Consider the following 16009-nt stretch of genomic DNA (forward strand, 5'->3'; position numbering starts at 1 on the left):
TACCTTTGCAGCTGAAGTGTTCAGTTTCAGTCTGTCCCTGGTAGAAAGGAACCTTTTTTTTTTGTAGAAAAAAAAATAATAATGTTTCCTTTCTCATAAGAAAACACCTTTTGGGGACGAAATTACAAATTTTGAACATCTGAAAAGTTGACATTGGTTCTTTGTTCTCATTATAGCTGCAAGCATGGTAGTGTTCAGGGACTACAAACACAGAAGGGAAACGGTGATGGCAGGATGTTGTGAGAAGATGCTATCAATCTGTGGAAATTTCTTTCTTCTGGGAAGCAGTAACTGTTTTCCCCTCTGAATGCCCTCGGTGGGAGAAAATCAACATCTGAAAAACCACAGACTACAATTACATTCTTTACAATGTATCTTAAAATAAATACTTGGTACCCCCTTGCTGGTTTTCTGTCAGAACAGCCCTCTCAGTTTGCAGCAGATCATAGAACCACAGAATCATTTTCATTGGAAAGACTTTTACAATCATCAAGTTCAACTGTTACTCCAATACTACCAGGTCCACCACTAAACCATGTCCCCAAGAACCTCGTCTACACATTTTCTGAACACCTCCAGGGATGGTGACTCCACCACTGCCCTGGGCAGCCTGTTCCAATGCCCCACAGCCCTTTCCACGAAGAAAGGCTGAACATCTGGTGTTCAGACATAGGGCGCTCAGCTCCCCAGGCCTCAGATAAGGATTTGACCACCATGTCCCATCTTGTGATTTTTGTGAATGAATTAAAGACTCTTCCCTTGGTGGACAGGTTGCATTTTAAAGCATTTCAGCCAAAGCATGCCTTGAGAGTACATCTACATGAATCATAATCCAAAATCTAAAATTTAGTGGAGGTTTTAGACAAATGAAAGCAGTTTGAGACTCTGTTGAATGTTTAAGCAGTAAGAAACCCCTACATCAGCTGTGCTGCTGCTCAGTGAAGGAAAAGCTGGCACAAATATTTTATGTCCTTAAAACTCAATTGAGTTAGCTGCCTGTTTGGTTATTTTGACGAATCCATTTTAAAAAACCCTAATAAATACACTATAATTTCCACACCATCATTCTAATGAACTTCATGGGATTACATCATGAGCATCCAACTTAAACTGCACACTTTGAGATCATTGTAGGTCAACAAGCGTATTGAAGATCTATCACGTTTGCAATAAAACCTGGATAGGGCTACAAAACTGCGAGCAGGTAAAATTTTATCATCTTTATGACAAGAAGAATGATTGATTGTGCAGAGGTTCAGAGTTTGAAGAATGTGAAGAATGTTTGAAGACTTTCTAAAATTAGAAACTAGCCAATAGGTGAAGAAAGAAATGCTCCAAAAAAGAAGGTGACACTTTATTATCTGTTACCTTGAGAAATCAACCTTCATCCAGCTACAGAGGAGACTTGTAATTTGAGATAAGTTTTCCATTTCATTTAATACTCTTAGAAATAAAGGAGGAATAGCAGGCAAGTGAAGACATTGCTGAGACCTACACACAAATGCTTTACAATTTGAAAAGGTGGGGTAAGGGAGGAAGAACTAGAACATTTTGGTATAAGCACAGAAATAACAGAAATATTCTGTTGAGAGAAGCAGCTTTTTCTCTCTCCTAGTGTTAAACTGTGCTCCACAACCTGGGAAAGGAAGGGGTTTGCCTTCCAAGAGGATTTTAAACAAATTGTGCTGACACTACTATTCCCCTTTATGCAATTTGAGGGTGGTTTTTCTAAAGAGACAAATTATTTTATGTTACGATTGAGATGTCTGAGATTTTCTTACACTCTCAAAGTGCAGGATAACAGCCCCAGAAACAAACTGAACTGATGACAGAAGCAAGAGAGAAGAGAATTTCCTTCTTCTGGACATTAAGGCCTATTAGAAATCTTTTCTAGTGCTTGCTAGAACTAAAACTAGAATATCATATACTCGCCATAGACAAAAATGAATGCAAACATCTACGAAAAACAAAAATCAAAAATAATATGTCTGAACAACTAAATTGCAACCTCGAGCCAACAAAGAGTTCACCTTCAAGAGGAAAAAAGGAAGAACCACCACCAAAAAAAAAAAAAAAACAACCAAAATTAATTGAGAAGAGACAGCAGAAAGAATTCAAGTTGCATGGATTTTAGAAAGGTCATGAAGTCCCCGCTTCCTCCTCCATCCACTTTCTGCCCTTCTTTCAGTCTTTTATTTCCCTCTGCACCACACAACTGAAAAGAGCATTTGGTCCGAAGTCATTAAGTGCAGTATTGGGGTGAGCCACACGTGTGGATCGGGAACAGGCTTAAATGTCACCGATGGAAGCTGTTTATGAGACAGAGCAGTTTGGGAGGGAGGGATTAGTAGAATGCCACAGGAATCAGTGTTGGGCCCATTTTTGTTCATTTTATATATCACTGACCTAGGACATGAAATATGTATGAAGGTGAAGAAATTTGCTGACGAAACAAAACCAGCGAATAGAGCTTGTAAAGACAAAAAGAGAAAGGCAATAAAATTCTGAATGACAAATAGATCAGGATCACAGGCTGATACTGTGAGTGGTTTCACTGGCATCTGCAATCCATTGTAAAGAAAGATAAGGTTATGAGATGACAAAAAAAGGTAGTGCTCTCTCAGTGGCCATATGCCACAAAACATTTAACAGGAGTAGAATATGGTCCTAGTACTGGAAAGAACTTAAACCATCTGCACAAGGATTAACAGTATTTCAATTAATAAGATGGGAGAGGTCCTAGGATATAGTAAACAAAAGTAAGACTTGAAATAAATCATTCTGATACTACATAAGGGACTTGGAGCCACATTTGGAATGCAGCCATAGTTAACATCCATTCAGTGTAAGAAGAATGTTATGAGAGTGAAGATTTTAAAAGGGCAATCAGAATGTTACAGAAATTCCAAAAATTTAAGCTCACAAAGGACCAAGCAGCTAGTATTCTTTGAAAAAAGAACCTAGGAGAAGATGATCTTTTAGAAATATACAGAATACAGGGGGGTCTATAAGGGAAAGGACACATTCACCTGGAGTGAAGGAATTTCAGCAAGCCGAAGGGAATTTAGGAAAGTTGTTTGCCTCCATAAATTTATTTCCTGATTACATAAAGTGGAGATAGAAAACCTAAGTATGATGATGCATTAGCAGATTGGCTCTATCAAGCCATGGTCAGCAGCGCTGGGTGTCACGCCGCAGCACGACCGTGCCAGAAGTCACTTCACACCACGCCATGGGGTGACCTGGCAGTGATGGGCAGCACCACAGCTCCCCAGAGCAAAAACATTAATATACTAACCCATCTACTCCTGCTACATGCTTGGCCAAGCCCATATTATTGGCACAAATACTCCATGCACAAGGCCCTATTAATGAGTTTTTAAAATAGCAAGGTCAACATACACGGCACGTCCTGTGGAATCCCATGTTATTCCACAGGGAGGACACAATATCCCCAGGACATCACTCCCTCAGCTTGCTGCCTTGCTTTCCAAAACATCCTCCATTCTTTTATCCAGGTCTGATCAAACTCTTCTTAGAAATCAGCAAATATAAGCTGAATTTGCTAAATGGTATTACACACTTCTGAGGACACTTATATTCCCTAAATAAGCTATTTAGTTGTACTCAGAAAGAACAAGAAATATTCTGCCACCATTGATTCTCATTTATATTGCAGTTCTGTTACACATATTGCACAATTACAGCCTTCTTCAACAAGTTTCTTATTGCAATGCCCTCTTTTCTGTATCAAGTTTGGATTTCCACGTAAGAGTTATAAATATTACGTATATGATACACAGAATTATGTGATAACACCTTGTATCATTACCACTGGTTTTGTAAGAAAATAATTTCAATCAGTAGAGAATAGCACCAGGGCTCTTGTCAGCAGAATGGATGAAGTCCTTCTAATGAACACATTTCCTGCCCATTTATGCTCTTTAGCATGGTCGTTACGTTATTACGCATGCATCAAAAACAGGAATTAAAAGGCAGCTTCCTTACAGTCTGGAGTGATTTCCACTCACTTTGTATTGACACAAATGACTTCAGAAGGTGCAAAGGTCTGGAGATTCAACACTGAAGCGTATCAGGATTTGCCCACGTGTAAACTTAAAAAAGTGCTGCCTACTGTACCTTCAGAAATTAAGCATCACTACCAATTGTAAATCATTTTATACAAACATTTGCCTACAGGAAAGCAAGCCAGCCTAAGAGAGTAGAGCAGAGCACAGTGATACAGACCAGGCTTGGCAAAAAACAGTTCACTAGTTTTTGATCAAATCGATAAAAACCCACGCCTTTACGCAAGTGGTTCTGAAATACATCATGAGATGCCAAATAAAGTACAAAAGGAATGTTTCCAAAAAGTACAGAACATACCCTGAAAACCTTTGCAGTTTTAAAACATGTTATTTTAGTATTTTTAGTCTTCCCTACCATTTACTTAAGAGTTCCTGCAAGACAGCAAAAAACTTTTCATCCTATTGCCACAGACCCTGAAGTGAATAAGCCATTTCCCCAGCTCCCTGCCTGTCATCACATTTTCTAAATACCTACCATCATTCATATCAGCTTCAAAGTGTTTAATATCTGGTTAACTTCAAAATAGAGAAAGTTAACTTTGTATTTGTTTTAAGCCTAAAAAAAACTACTCCAGCATCACCTTTCAAGTTCCCCCCTTCAGCTGCTGCTCCTGCTCTCCCATTTTTCCTCTCTCCATAAGGGATAACAGCTTCAGTCCCCTGCTCGCCTCTCCTGTAAGCAGATGGGGAGCAGGGAGAGGTTGCAAACAGAGCTGTCCCTCTCTGGGTGCAATATCAGGCTGTGGAGACACATTTTCCTTGACCCACTTCACCAGCCTTGCGCCACAGACCGGATCCCAACTGGAGGAGACAGCAGCTCATCTCTCCACTGCCTCATTGCCTTCTACAGAGATCACAGCAGCACCTCCTTGTCCCTGTCCTCATGTTGGTACTGGCTACTACAGCTTCTTTCCTGCAGTTTCTTTAAGACATTTCTCTTCGGATGTCAACCCAGCAAACCCCTGATGGCAGAGCTGTTTGCTTTCCCTCCTTAAATCACCCACAAGTTCTTCTCCATATAACTCTTGTGTCACATGTCCTTGCAACAAACTGCACACAACCAAGAACAGTTTCATCATCTCACATATGAAAAATTCTTCACTAAAGCAAGTGATTTTTTTTTTTTTAATTTTTAGGAAGCCAAAATATATCTGTCAGCTTAAGGATGACTTTACAAGATACCATTTAATCCCCTACAGTAGAGAGAACTAGCACAAATCTGTTCCAAGTTACAGTTACAAGAAGACTGTCACCTCTTAACAGAAATTCAAGTCTTACCTAGAACTCATTATATATTGCAAGAACAACCTGCCAACTGCAAAGTGACTCACCTTACAAATACACTCCATAGCGCTTGCATTGCTAATAAACATAACCCCAAAAAGACAGTGTTGACCCCAATGCTCAAAGTGACGCCACAGAAAAGCAAGCAGCATCTGAGAAGAGGAGAAAAAAAACAACTCTCTGAAACATGTTCATTGAATGGCTATTTTGTACGATTTCCAGAGATAAACCTGATGTCAGAGTTAACTAGTCAACTAGCCATTAGTAAGCCAGAAGCAATTTTAGGTACTTTCAGTATCCTTGATAAACTAGTGAGTCAATATGCCAGAATGTGAGTGATGAATTTCAGTGGTTTCAGAATGAATCCTACAGTATATTATACATGTCATAACAATCCCACACTCTCCAGAAGTTGGTAGTCATGGAATATATCACACAGTTTGACAAGCAAATCTCTCAACAAGATCTACGTTTATCTCCTATGACCTACAAAGCAACTCTTATCACAACAAATGGAGCAAGCCCAGCACATCTCAGTGTAAAGACAGATTGAGACAAATCTATCTACTTTAAGGAACAGCCTCAAAGGACTATCAAAGTAAGCTAAAGATATATGTGCTCTCCCACAGCAAGACTTTTAAATTTATCTTAACTCAAACTAGTATGTTCGCAGCTAGGGAAAGGAAAAAAGAAAAGGTGTCAGGAACTAATTAGGAAACAGATAAGATCCAAGGTCTTACATTCCTTGTATTGTACTAAATAGCATCCTAATAGCAGGTTATGGTCAATTGTAATTTCTGCCAGAAGTAACCAAGGAAACCACCTCTCTAAGCGCATCCGTGGCAGGGGGAGGTAGCAAAGGAAACTGACTCGAATCCAAACTCAAAACTTGGAGAGAGAACTGCGACAAGCCTCCAAAAGATGCAGCTGTTTGGAGAAACAGCTTATACATATTTATTGAAACATCTTTTTGGTCTAAAAATCCCCATGAGGACACAACAAATCCTCACACAGCACTAAGAATAGGACAGCAAGTCAATCTGGACCAGAGGCAGCGGTGGTGTGGGAACCCACAGCAGGTCAAGATCATGTTTTGGCAACTTGGGGATCTTTGGTGAGCCTCATTTCTGATGTCTGAGACACTCGGGCTGTATCAGCTTTGTTGATACAGAGCACATACATCACTACAACATGATCCAAATTCTTTCAAGTCAAGACATGGGTAACCCCCTGCAGTATTTTGTCTATGTGTTTTACAGAACATTAACTGCTACCAGTTCATTTGTAAGTTAAAAATTATTAGGTTTATCCTACAGAACTGTGTATTAGTACCTATCTCCATTCGTGCTGCAACAACATGAACTGGCAATTGAAAATATTCTGGTTGTTTTCCACAGGAATTTGAGGATGAATACACGACACGATCAGGAACCCACTTCATGCTAGAAACCAATGAGTATTTAGCATATCCCTGCCTTTCAAAAGACCAAGATTGTCTTGATTATCAGGAATTTCTTATCACTGCAATAAGAAAGTTGCCAATGAGTGGTTCAGGACAGAACCAGCAGAAAGACCTGCAAGATCTTGCTTTTCCTAGTGTTAACTAAAGTGCTTCTTTCATCAGTTGTTTGATAGATTACCATTGTCAATTTATTTATTTACTCCACAAAGTTATTTAACACTTCCAAAGTACTCTGAAATAATTAATTTGCATGCATATAAATAACAAATATACTAACAGCAGCAGATAGACTGAAATACTGTTTAAATGTTCTGACACCTGTTTGGTAAGGAGTAATTAAAATTAGCCACTGTATGACTGGTGGCACCATAATTATGTTTTGGTTGCAGTATTTTGTGGGTTTGTCTGAGGGTTTTTTCAGGGTTTTTTTTTTGTGTTTTTTTTTTTTACTATCTAACTTTTAAAAACTAGAAATAGACTACAGCACTGCAGCTGTATTGGAAAGGAGAGGAGAAAGAGAGATGTGTCCATGCAAATTCACGAGCAGAGGGAACACTTTTCAGCAACTTAAAACCCAGCTGCACAGCTAATTTGCCAAAACATTGGGTTTTCTTTTAAAAAAGAAAAAATAAATTTAAAAATACTCAATTTTACAGCCATATGTGACTCATCTCCCAACTTCTATCTGCCTGATAGTTGGGAATGGGATGTTACTGGTCTCTGTGCATTTATCTATTTGGATGAAGTAGGAAAAATAAAGTCAAATTGCAACAAAGATGGAGTGGAAATCTGTGTGGGTCTGTATGTAATTCAAGAGGCAATGCCACTAACAAGAAAAAAATATATTTACGTAGTAGAAAAAAAAAATGAAGGAAGATAGCTGCAAATATATTTCTGGAAGGTAAGGAGAGAGACACCAAGATTGCTCATTTTTTGGCCTAATGAATAAATCATTTTACTTTCCTCCCCCCTTTTGCACCTGCTGCTTTGAAAAGCCCCTTCCACAACCAGCAACTGAACAGCAAATGCTGCACAATGACTCAAATGTTGCTGGAGCCATGCCAGCAAAAATTACCACTCTTCAACCAAGATAAACATCATATTACTTCATTACCCTTTTAAAACATATGCAAATTAAATCCATTATTCTTTTTCCTTACAGAAATGAAGTTCCTTTGGCTGGAATTCAACGGCTCCCTTTGTCATCGTTGACCATGAATGGATGAACTTCATGTAGATGATGCCCATTTCCCATCTTTGAATCAAACATTAATACCATTTGACAGTAATAAATAACATTTATCACAATAGGGATCTACTAATGATTTTCCCACTAAGCTGGCTCATCAGAACCTATCAGCTGACAACTGCATAAATGAGATTAGCATAACAGCTGCCTATGACAAATGTATCTAAATCATTTTAATGCCAGCTAGCTCTTTGATCTCCCTATCACGTTGTTGCCAAAACTAAATCCATTTCTTCAAGATACATGTTGTTTATTACAGATACATGTGTATATTCCATGCCATTAGAGGTTTCAGTAATTAAAAGAATTAAAAATACTGATTGGATACTGCCACTGTAACGCAGACTTGCAACACTACACTTAAGAGTAACATTTCGCTGCCTACTTAATTCCTTCCCTCCCACCCCGAACTGTAGGATTCGGTGTTTAATAGCCGTGTGTTTCTCTGGCACAAAATACATGTTTTAATGTAAATATGTGTATTAGCTTCTCTTTGTGAGTATTGCTTACAAAAGCATCACTTTCATTCAATAAAATAATTCCCAGTAATATGGGACTTGGTTCTGTGCACACATCAAAGCAACAAATCATTGTGTTTCTACAAATGCTGAAGTGACAGGGAAAGAAAGACCTGCTGGTAGAGCAATGTATTTGTGTTTTAATTGTTATTACAAGGGAGGCCTATGAGACTGAAACACAAACTCATGCAAACAGATTTCAGACTGAACCAAACAAAGCCAACAGCTCCAGTTGCACTCCTGTATAACAACATTTTTAACAGCACTCCAGCTTCCCAGTTCTTCTCCAGTTGGAAGTCAATGCAGTCTCCTACCCAAATTCAGACTCTCAGAGTTCTGTAGGTCCCAAAGGATGAAAATGGGTTCCTTGATGTATAAAAACACAAGAGAAAAGATGCCCTCAGGTGCTTGAGCAAACCCCAGTCAGATTAACAACTCCTAGACTAACCCATGGTGCTTCAGAAACCAACAAACCAGATAAAATACAGCACATACACATTTAAAAAAAAGTGAAAAAAACACTACAAATGTTTTCCTCTGACCTTTTCTTGAGCCATTTTATGGTACCTTGAATTATAATTTTAAAAATATTTGTTTTCTTAACTATGCAAGAGATACTTCACAAAATATTCCTATTTGGGTCTCTTGGCTCCTAGACATTTCCATTGATTTATTTAAGCTTGGATCAAGCTTTTGATGGCATCACTTATGAAGTAACATCAGGCATGCTTATACCTGAGTGCCCTTGATTTAAAACCCAACTGCACGTGTACCTTTCCTGGACTGTGTATCTTCACATGCACCTATTTTTCTAGTTTTGTAGGGATTAGCATTTGCTTCCCCTATCAGTGTGTTCAGGCAAGTCTTAAACAGAAATCTTCATAAGTATTTATACTTGAATCTTCTTAACAGCTATTCTTTGAATAGATAGAAGGCAAAATAGGTAACTGTGCTGCCTTAAAAATTGAAATACATATCCATTCACCCAATCAGTTAAATAAATCCTGGAACATAAATCTTTTGAGTTCCACTGAGAACCAACATCAAGTCACACCAGAGCTCAGTTCTCCTAGATGCAGCACCAATTCATGGTGGAAAAGGTTTCTAAATTAATGCTTCTAAGTTAAAAGTCCGAAGGGTTTTGCATAAGCATGGAAAATGTACAAGTATGAGAACTAATGAGATTGCAGGCTGAGAACTGTTAAAGTATTCCAGCTCTAGTGCTCTGTAGCAAATATCTTGTTTTCAAGGCTGTTATGTTCACAAGCACTTTGTTCTTTCTTGCATTTCAATTAAAATTCATGGGATGTTTTCTCCACATATTTTTCAAGTCTGCCTGCATTTTCCATATCTTAGAAAAATTTCTGGCCATTGCTTTTCTTGTAATATGAACAGAATGTATGGTCTTTTGTCCAGGCCTTTTGTTTTGTGAAGCAGGCCATTTTTCATGGATGAAACTGAGGCGTACACTTGCAGTTTTGACAGCGTTTCTTATCATTCCCCCCAGTTAGCATTGTCACCTTTCATTATTTAATTTTGAAGTACAAGGCAGGCTGATTTATACCCATGATGTATAATTACAGGCAGATGGAGGGCTTAGAGAGTAGAAACACTGAATTACGGCTGTGGTGGGTGCCTGTAAGCGTCCTGAGAAGTCCTCTCCGTGCCACCAGCTAAAAACGAAAAGACAAACAATTTAAACTCAATGAATCCACACTGTTGTAAGCAGCAAGTTAATGAAAGTGAACTACAAAACTAATAAAGTACATTGGTTGTGGTTGCAAGGTAATTTAAAATGCTTTCAAGTACAAATGATGAAAAGTGTTTGTATTAATCAAAATCACCTTTGAATGTGCCCATAGTCAGAAAGGCTTTTTTAACCTCCACTTCACTTGAAATCACTTTGACACAAGTCCACTCTGCATTTTGAGGAGAGAAGCGCTTCCTGCAATTCTTTCATATGATAATCTACAGTATATTTTCAGCTGCCTTTTAAAAGTTTAAACAAATGGAAGGCTTATTAAGAAGATATCATAATTACATGCAGCTATTTTACTAGCTCTTATCTGGAGCAAAAGCAAGCAATTAGTTGAGAACATAAATTCATTCAAGACACTTACTGAACATGAGGGAATAGACCAGCGGGAGAAAATAGGTCCATTTTACTGTTTCATCTTCCCTGTGGAAAGACTGTAAACTTACTCGAGTAAGTTCAACACCACCTACAAAATAAGTCTTATGTTTGAAAAATGAACTAATATTTCAGAAGGCTTCAAGGAGCGTTTAACAATGGCTAAACATACCCCAGGAAAGCCCCCCCAGTAGCCTTAGCTGGAGGACAGCTGCTGTGACAAGACCAGTGTTCCCAGTGCGAGTGGTCACTGGTGCAGCTCTCACCAGCAGAGGCACCAGCCCATTGCCGCCCTGACATCCCATTTTACTTGCAAATCATGGATCACAGAAAAGTCGTCACTAATAAATCAAAACAATGCGATTTTTTTTTGCTTCATGCTGAACGCAGACACCAAATGGAAAAATATTAGTGCTTTTTCTATTTGATTTTTCTCAAGCATACAAAACATTTCACACACGTTTAACATTAAGCACATGAATAGTTGTATGGAAGACTATGGGAATACCCATGAGCTTTAAAGTTCAACATCTGCTTGAAGGTGGCAGCATGGAAGGGACAACTTCCACCCTAGAGCTGCAACTTGACTTGTCACAATGTCAGTGACACACACCAGAACACCATTCCCGACCACAGAGATCACTCCCATTTTTAAGTCCTAGCAATCCAAAATGCTGCTAATACTTAACAACTACTCATACCCTAGTTTTATTTTTTGTATTCTAATTTGATGGATAAAATTAAATTCAAAATAATTTAAAGCATACAGAATAAAAGCATTCACTCTTCCCCTTTTGCTATGGACAAAATAAAAAAGGTAGAAGAGTATCAAAACCAATCTTTCTTTTTCACTTTTTCTGGGAGCATATGCATAGAAATTTCTCACATATTTAAGACAAGACCTACAAGCAAATCCTCTTTCTCTAGGAAGAATGATAGCATATTTGTGCTGGAATTTGTTAATGTTTTCAAAACCAGCAGAAAAACAACTGTTTTTCTAGCAGAAGCGTTTGGCAGGCACATAAGCAGACTAATCCTTCATCTTTCCACAGTTGTCTTCGTTTGCAAATCTCAGTAATATTAATTCATTTTGGAGAAACAGCCTAATGATATTTTTTTCCTCTTGTCATCGATTGGGCTCTGAATGTTTCCTTTAATGAATGCAACATAATTCATGCATAGTCACTACTGAACCCAGCAAATTCATAATTACTGACAATTTTGCACCTGCTGTTATGGGTAGATGCTGTTCGCTTTAATTTAACTTGATACCTTGATTAATCATTGGAAACTGCAGGAGATGCAGATTATCTTACGTGTTTCCTGAAAATAACATAGCAGTCACAACTGAACACATACAAAAAACACCCCACACCACCAGCATTTTCAGGAATTTTCTAGTAATCGAGACTCCAACACAGCAGTACATGCATATTGTGCACCTATGTACACACATTACATTATGAACACTCAAGATGATGGTAGTATTCCACATGCTTAAAACTGAACATAAAAATATGGTTAAACTTATTATCAAGTTAAGCTACTAACTAAATTTCAGAGTATTATAGTGTATTTCTATGCAGGAGCTGATCCTGCTGGAAACAGTACCTGTCTCTCTCCAATATCAATCTTACTACAAAGACATTTGAACTTCAAACCACAAAGCAGCCAGAAGGACATTGGGTTGGGTGTGCAAGCTTAGGACCCCACCCGAGCTCCTGACAGGTGCTTTCTTCATCAGCCCCTGTACCCTCCAAACCCTCCTGCTGGTTGGGAAGCGAAGACACAGCATGAGATTTACACTATAACATACACTCAATAAATAAATCTAGGTTAAGTATCCCAGTTTAGCAATCCCCACACATATACTCTGATCTATGAAGATGGTTTCTTCCACAAGAAAGTGACTCCTTTAACAAGAAAGCTCACAGGTACTACAGCCGTGCTTTTCAGAGACTCACGATACCCACTGTATTCACTGCGCTTGAGAAGTTTTACTTTTTTGCTCAGAAAAGTATGTGGGACCTGAACATAACATAGTTAAAACTCAACAAAACAAGGAATTATGCATACAGAATATCAACCTAATAAGTACCCTTGATAGCAGGCTGTGCTTGCAGGCTGGCTCAGTATTAGGAATTCAAGTATCACATGGAAAATAAATTTGCATTCCTGAGAATTCTGTTTCAGTGGGTGACTATAACAAACACAGACTTTCCGAATACAAAAGAAAATACTGGAAAATAGAAAGCTTGCTCTCCAAGCTTCTAGTAAATCTACTTTAAAGTGTTTTCTGCTGACTCAAGAACTTGATGATATGGATTAAGAATTCAGTTTTAGCATACAACAAAAAAACCCACAAATGTCACATCTTGAATTCTGTCAAGATGCTGAAATTTAAGCTCACTTTATTTCTTATCTGGACTATAAACGATTTGAAAGGATTAAGAAAGTCCTCAGGACATAGACAAATCACCATCTTTGTTGCTGTAATATAAGCCATGAATACGTCCTCGGGAGAAATGTTTCCATCCATTTTCAATCATGTAAACATGTGTCAACTGTTCAAAGCTATGGGAGAAAGACAAGCTGCTTCTCCCACTTCATCTGTTGTTCGGAAAGTTGCTGCTTTGTCTTTGGAGCTCTGCTGATGCTGCGTTCAGCAAGCCAGCTCTCCATTGTTACCGCCGCCTTTTCATCCGCCTCCAGGGACGGGAGGGATGGTGCAGATGGTAAACAAACATGCTTTATGGTCTTGGAGCTTAGACGAAGAAATTCAGATTTGCTTTTCATTTCTGAAATGCAACTAAGCAAAGAAATTATTCACATTTATTATCGAGTTGGTTCTCAGTCCTGTGCAACTCCTCTATGATTGTAGTGCCTAGCATAGATATTTTTCCTCAGCCTCAGAAAGCTGACAAATGTAAAAAAAATAAATCGTTAGGTACCTAAATTTCACTAGGGTATTTAATTCTGCTTACATGGTATAAATACAAACCAGAGATCTAACTCATTTAATTTTAAGAACCTGAAGCTTTCTGTCATACACATCCTATTTACACAAGGGACATAGAACACAGGTCCTGAACGTGAACATACGGGTCCAGTTCACAACCTGACCAAAGACAAAATAGCCGTATGTTTCCTTCACTGCCTCCTGTGGCCAGCTCATCCAAGACAGCTCATCCCTAAAAGATGCCTTTCCCAGTCTTATCAGAAGTCTAAATCACCTTCAAAGGCTGTGAAAAATAAGCAGTTTTAATTCCACCAATAACTACATGCCTATTTGATCAGCACAGATCTAAGTAGTAGTAATGTAACGACAAAGAAACAGGTTTAGGTCAAGTACAACAATTTACAGAAAGACATAGCAATGAAACAAGGAAGAACTCTATTCATTTTAACTATCATTAGCATGATAACTGATTCTAAGTAATCACTGCAACGTATCACATGCTTGATACTTGCTATACGTTGTAACAAAAAGCACTAAAAGCAGGGATCTTCCTGGTCTTTGTCAATGGAGTGCTGGTGTAGAATTCAACTTTAACTTTGCCTTTGGAAATCCATTCATTCAAAACAGATTCACAAATGTAATATGGAACAAGGAAATGAACCTAAATCCTTCTACTTCAGGATGTGAGAACAGCCATTGCATTTTGATCAATCCTATGAAAATAAGGGCCATTTACTGAAAAATATTCAAACAGTATCCAGAGGCAGCGTGCATATCCCTGTACAGTGAACTAGCTCAGTCCCGTCCCCTTTGCGAACCCTTAATAAGCAGCCCAGATGCCCAAGAACACATATAAAACAGCTGAAAAGTCACAGAACCTGCAGAAACTACTTTCAATAGATTTGTTGCCTATTTTTCCTTACACAGAATCTCTCCATGAGCCTCTGGAGACTGCAATTTTGTACACAGTTGCTCACTGTCTGAAGTTGATCATATCGCTTGCAATGTACACACCTTTTTGTTTATAAGGATTTTCTCATCCTACAACCAGGTAATCTGGAAGTGTTTTCAGATTAATAAATGTCCAAAACAAACTCCTTTTATTCAGTCTAGGCACTGGAGTACTCTTATGTGAAAAAAATGGTAAGGCTTTTGTTGTACTACTGTGAGCTTTCATCTTATATTTATCACCATGTCTTCAATTTCATCTCTAAATTACAGAGCTAGGACTTTCTGATAGATACAATTGCTGCTGTTCAGTTTACTGCCTCCTGTCAGCCCCTGATCACTTCATGACTTTTATTCATCACAGCTTCAATTTATTCCTTGTGCAGAGTGACCAGAGCTCAGAAAAGGAAGGGTAGGGAAGGCAAGATTGCTACAGTTAACTCTTTAGAGAAATACAGAAAATAAATGCTTGCGCAGGTGATAATAGTTGAATAAGTAGCACGTAAAAGTTGAAGTTACTTTTCTCCCTGACATGTTGTTCCACAAACATTCATCTTCTTTTTGGTCCTTTTACAAGACTTGCTTTACTTTAAGACTGTAGAGAAATTCACTGCGTTTCTGCTCAACTTTTACAATGCAGTCATCTTACACAAGGGTTAGACCTGCATCAACATGTTCTTATAACAAGTGAAGAAAGGATCATGAACAAACATTTGACTCTCTGGAAGGCAGAGGGACTAAAGCTGGCTCTAAGTCTTCATAATAGACGTAACCAAACAATTTAACGTAAGGCAACATTTTAAACAACAGAAGGATACTTTGAGAAGGGAGTCATAGCCATTATTACCCCAAATATATATATGTTTCTGATCTGAATTTAACTCTTCTGATGTTCTTATCTTCAGATCTTGTAAAGTGTCACTTAAACTAAAGAACAAAACTGTCGGGTGTAATTAAAAGATTTGAGTTGCACATTGATGTAGCAGTACTATGTAATAACTTCGGCATAAACAAGAGTTCATCCATCTCACAAGTGAATCATGCTTATCTGTCGTGGTTATTGTAATAGAACACAGAAGCAAGCTTGCAACTTGTTGCTAAGTTGATATAAAGTTTTAGCATAAAAACTCTAAATCCAAATCAATCTCTTCCATTAAGGATGCAACAGGAGCTGGCGTTTGTTATGAAGGTTCCTGTGAAGCATGAAGCCTTTAATGAGCATGCAAATAACTCACAAGCCCCCCTAAAAAACCCACAATGTCAAACAGACGTCACCTGTCCAAATATAAGAAGGAAAAGATACAAAAAGAAAACCAAAATATAAACTTCACAACTCTACACACTACAGAAGTGGCAATACACTTGGTCAC

Source organism: Patagioenas fasciata, chromosome 13 (assembly GCF_037038585.1).
Source record: "Patagioenas fasciata isolate bPatFas1 chromosome 13, bPatFas1.hap1, whole genome shotgun sequence".
Lineage (NCBI taxonomy): Eukaryota > Metazoa > Chordata > Aves > Columbiformes > Columbidae > Patagioenas > Patagioenas fasciata.